This window comes from Zophobas morio, unplaced genomic scaffold, assembly GCF_036711695.1.
Source record: "Zophobas morio isolate AGI-343-1 ecotype UQ-CSIRO unplaced genomic scaffold, CSIRO_AGI_Zmor_V1 ptg000022l, whole genome shotgun sequence".
In the NCBI taxonomy this organism is placed as follows: Eukaryota; Metazoa; Arthropoda; class Insecta; order Coleoptera; family Tenebrionidae; genus Zophobas; species Zophobas morio.
In genome coordinates this window covers 4,240,737-4,246,418 of record NW_026972127.1, presented here as the reverse complement: position 1 = coordinate 4,246,418, position 5,682 = coordinate 4,240,737, and positions in this window count along the sequence as shown.

The window sequence follows — 5,682 nt, the reverse complement described above, 5'->3', positions numbered from 1 at the left end:
TTGTTAGTTTTTTTTCCTGGACCTTGCATTAAAAAGATGAATAGTTAAAAGCTTTTTCTGAGCTAAAAAAGTTAAAAGGAAAACTTGTCTAATTTCAGTGAAGTGAAAAAGGCTCTTTCAAATGCAATAGCTACAACAAAAATGTATGTGTTATAGGTAACAAATGTAATTATTACTCTAGTTTTTACGGTGACAACAAAATATGGGCAAAATTATCATAATGGAGGATTATGCAACACATAATACACGTAAGGTGAAACCACTATTGAATAAAATCGTGTATGACTATATACACAAAAGTTCCCTCCAAATTTGTTCGTTATAAGATGTAAAAAGAGAGCTTGATGATGAGAAAATCTTTCTTCAAATAAGTTAGTCAAAATTAAAAAAAACTTTAGCTATTTACCTATAATTTTTGTGCAGTTTTACACAGATGCACAAATGACATTTACTTCATACTGCAATTCTTTATGTAGGAGAGTATGAATGGTTGCATAACATGTAAGACTGTTAAATCAGTGGCGCATCGACAACATGATCAAGGTAGGGTAGAAATAGAGAAGAAAGATGGTAAAAAAGAGCAATATCTATAAACTAGGGTCCTGCTGTTACAAAAACAATGTAACACCTATTTGCCATTCAAAGATGTCACGTGTACGTTTACAATATATTGCGGTGTTGGTGGATTTTTCAATTTGACACTATTGTTTGAACAGCCACATTTACACACAACCGTTCTCCTCAAATTAAGAAGTGCCTCAATTAAATATGCTGAAATATGCACAAACGTCATTTCTAGCCTGAAACGATATAATCATTGACACGAAGACGTAACGACAATAACATTTAAAAAAATTAGACACGCATGTGTGACCTAACAGCACATGTGTTGTTTGCACGTGACTTCACACTTTGGCGAGCACGTTCGATAAAAATTACAGATATTAAAATTCCATTTTCTTTTGTGAGCGTCCGTCATAATTTACATATTGACCGTCACATGTGATTTAGCTGACACAGAACCCACAAAAGCGTTTACGCAAGAGCTGCATCTGAAGACTCGAGTGGAAGAGCGTCTAGTTCTCGTTGATTGAGACATAGGAAGAAACAGGTCTATTGGCACCTTAATTAATACTGGTTTAATTAAAAACCGATAAATTCCAAGTATGTTGCGGTTAATTAGGTGGCGACCGAATATTGGTAGTTTTCATGCAAATAGCTGGCGGACATCGGAGAGTGCTGGTTTATGAAACGATTTATTATCTTCGTTAATAAACATTATTGTCGATAATAAATCTTGATTGTGGCGAGACTTGTTATAAATTCTGTATTTATTAATGCGAAAATATCAAGCATCCGGGGAAAGATGTTTTATTGCCTTGTTAATATTGCAGCTACCCGCATAAATTAATAAAGGACTTGTGGCAAGTAAGTGGCGAGTATTGCCCGTTATTGAAATGCAATTGCGAAAGACCGTGAAGAAAATAAAACGGAATTTTACTGAAAATTCTCTTACGAGTTTCACTCACTGACCCAATTTGCGATTTTGATCAGAAACCCAACCCATCGCCTCCAAAATTTATTTCGACAAGATAAGGCCCTCTGTTTATGTAAGTCGCGTAAATCATCGTGCCATCTTTATTATGTTTTCCGTTAGGCAATTTTCGCTCGACTTAATCTCCCCGGAAAAGAATAAAAAAGCCGAGTAAATTGTATCTGCGAGCCGATGATGGGTGAGAACCCGTCCTTATCACGGCATTAATCGTCCCATTAATCAAAGCACGAACCCCAGATAGCATCGGCCGCCGCGCCGTCCCAGAGCTCATCCCGGACTCCCGGAAACGCTGACCAAAACACGTGCACGCCCTAAAAACGAAACCGTTGCATGGTCCCTAATTAACATAGCTAATTAAGTCGCAAGGGTGCGCTTTGCGCATCTGTTATTAAGAGCAGCGGCGGCGCTCACAGTTATTTTCTTTAAATTATTATCGTTCTTGTTTTTATTATTTTCAGTTGTTTCAATCATATTCTATTTTTTCACTAATAAATATTTGAAAATTGTCTCAGCTTAGTGGTCAAGTTTGACAGTCATAATTCATAAGTGATAAATAGACCCTACCCCGGATTTTGGTGATTTGGAAAAACCCACGTTTAAGGGCGGTGCGTGATTGAAGGGTTTAGTGCCTGCTACGAGTAGCTAGTAACCTATTTAAATTTTATTACAGTGGTCATCTCTCAGGACCGCTTTACCTGTCGGTTATGAAGAAGTAATTTTACCCGAGAAATATCTAAAACTGTGTTCATTTTACTGTTCGTTAGTGAAAAGATCCGTTATTGGATGATTTCTTATTTTATGTGTCCGTTCTCGGAGGTTTCCAACAATCACACAAGTTGGAAATCAAAGAAACCCATTTCCTCAATACCATCTAGCAATTTGAGTTATAGTTGAAAGTAAATGGGTTTTGATTAATTTTAGTATACCTACAAAAACTACTAAAATGTGAATAATATGGCAAGTTCCACAAAATAAAATAGGATATAAACATTCGTTGTGATTGTCTAGGATATATTATTTTAAAAATTCGATAGTTTCGTTGTTTTCATTTTTTAGAAGGAAAGATAAAAATGTAATTTCTTCATATAATTCGAGGCCACAAACGTCCCTACTTTTTTTAAAACAAGCACTTTTTCAAGATTATATTTAAATTATCTAAGAAAATAGAGGGTGGGAGGAATACTTGCTAAGATAAGAGTGACTTTGGCAAATCGCATATCCTCAAAAAAAATCAAGGGTGGGTGGGCGGGGCTAATATTTGCTAAGATGAGACTGATTTTGGGAAATGGTGTGTCCTCTAAGAAAATAGAGGACGGGTGGAGCTAGTACTTACTAAGAGAAGACTGACTTTGACAATTATATAAATAATTATCAAATGTAAACTTTTGTTTCAGATCACATATTGGTTCATTATCACCTTCATAAAAAAATATTTCTATATTTTGCTCCATGGAATTACTTTTTCCTTTTCGAACCAAGACTGACTTTCAAGCCCTTTATTTTCTTAGAGGGTACGTCATCTGTCAAAATCACTCTTATCTCAACAACTACTAGCTGAGCCTACCCACCCTCTATTTTCTTAGAGGAACCGTCAATTGCCAAAATCAGTCTTATTTTAGCAAGAACTAGGTCCGCCCACCCGCCCTCTATTTTCTTAGAGGATCTGTCAATTGTCAAAATCGGTCTTATCTTAAAACGTACTAGCCCCACCCACCCACCGTCTATTTTCTTACAGGGTACGTCATCTGCCAAAATTATTCTTATCTTAGCAGGTACTAGCCCCGCCCACCCACCCTCTCTTTTCTTAAAAGGTATGTCATCTGCCAAAATCAGTCTTATTTTAGGAAGAACTAGGCTCGCCCACCCGCCCTCTATTTTTTTAGAAGATCCGTCAATTCTTAAAATCAGTCTTATCTTGGCAAGTACTGTCCCCGCCCACCCTCCCCCCTTTATTTTCTTAAAGCATACGTCATTTGTCAAAATCAGTTTTATCTTAAAAAGTACTAGCCCCACCCACTCGCCCTTTATTTTCTCAGAGAATACGTCATTTGCCAATCAGTCTTATCTTAGCAAGCTTTAGCCCCACCCACCCGCCCTCTGTTTTCTTAGGGGGTATCTCATTTGCCAAAATAGGTCTTATCTTAACAGCTACTAGCAAAATGGCAAATGATATACCCTCTAAGAAAAGAGAGGGTGGGTGGGCGGGATTAATGCCTGCCAGGATAAGACTGATTCTTGGCAAATGACATACCTACTAAGAAAAGGGAGGGTGGGTGGTCGGGGCTAGTACTTGTTAAAATAAGACCGAGTTTGGCAAATGAGATACTTTCTAAGAAAAGAGGGGGTGGGTGGACATGGCTAGTACCTGCTAATCTAAGATTGATTTTGGCAAATCTAAGAAAATAGAGGGCGGGTGGGTGGGACTAGTACCTGCTAAATTCAGTTTTATCTTAGCAGGTACTAGCTCACCCTCTTTTTTCTTAGAAAGTATCTCATTTGCCAAAATCGGTCTTAATTTAGCAAGTAGTAGCCCCGCCCACCCACCCTTCTTTTCTTAGAAGGTATGTCATTTGCAAAAATCAGTCTTATCCTGGCAGGTATTAGCCCCACCCACCCACCCTCTCTTTTCTTCGAAGCTATGTCATCTGCCAAAATCGATCTTATTGTAGCAGATACTCATCTTGTCACCCGTCCTATATTTTCTTACAGGGATCTCATTTGCCAAAGTCAGTCTTACCCTAGCAGGTACTAGCACCGCCCACCCAACTTCATTAGGCAAAATCGATGTTATCTTAGCAGTTACAACCTATGATTCGACTGATTTTGGCAAATGACATATCCTCTAAGAATAGAGAGGGTGGGTGGGCGGGGCTAGCACTTGTTAAAATAAGAACGATTTTGGCAAATGAGATAATTTCTAAGAAAGGGGAGCATGATGCAGAAATAAAGTGTTTGAAAAAGCTGAAAATTTTAGAGTTTTAGATTTGTCATTTGCCAAAGCCAAGCTCATTTTAGCAGGTACTACCCTTGCCCACCTACCCTCTATTTTCTTAGAGAATAAATCATCTGCCAAAATCAGTCTTATCCTGGCATGTATTAGCCCCACCCACCCACCCTCTCTTTTCTTCGAGGGTATGTCATCTGCCAAAATCGATCTTATTGTATCAGATACTCATCTTGTTACCCGCCCTATATTTTCTTAAAGGGATCTCATTTGCCAAAGTCAGTCTTACCCTAGCAGGTACTAGCACCGCCCACCCAACTTCATTATCCAAAATCAGTGTTGTCTTAGCAGTTACAACCTATGATTCGACTGATTTTGGCAAATGACATAACCTCTAAGAATAGAGAGGGTGGGTGGTATTATTGTTAAAAAAAGACCGATGTTGTCAAATGAGATACGTTCTAAGAAAAGAGAGCACGATGCAAAAATAAAGTGTTTGAAAAAGCTGAAAATTGTAGAGTTTTAGATTTGTCATTTGCCAAAATTAGTCTTTTATTAAAAAGTACCCACTCTCTATTTTCTTAGAGGGTATGTCATTTGCCAACAGTAGTTCTATCTGAGCAGGTACTGGCCCCGCCCACTTCTCCCTCTATTTCCTTAGAGAATACGTCATTTGCCAGGTACTGGCTCCACCCACTTTTTTCATATTCGCTCTATTGTCATGTGATTGTCCTCTACAGTTGTTTAAGTCAAGACCAAGATCAGTCAGGTCTTGAAGTAGTACTTCTTTTAATTCTCCGGCGCGGCGGTTATATTTTCAACAGGGAGAAATTTTATAAAATGTTCTTCAATTTTAGGACTTTCTATAATGTTTATATATTTTGAATGATTTTAAGTTCTTCTGCTTGGCTTACATCAGAAGTAGAGTCCAAAATTATTGAATAACACACTGCCTCTAAAGGAGACTTTAAAATGAGAACCAAGAACTTTAGGTCCAGCAGGAATTCCTGGACCTTCAAGTCTTGAAGATCAAAAAGGGCAACCGGTATTAAGGGGCGATCTACGTGCCCCAGAATTACCTCGATATCCAGAAATTAAAGGTGAACCTGACATACCGAGACAAGAAGAACCAAAAGAATAGCAACGACCATCTGGAGTTCTTGAACCTCCAGAACCGCCAGGA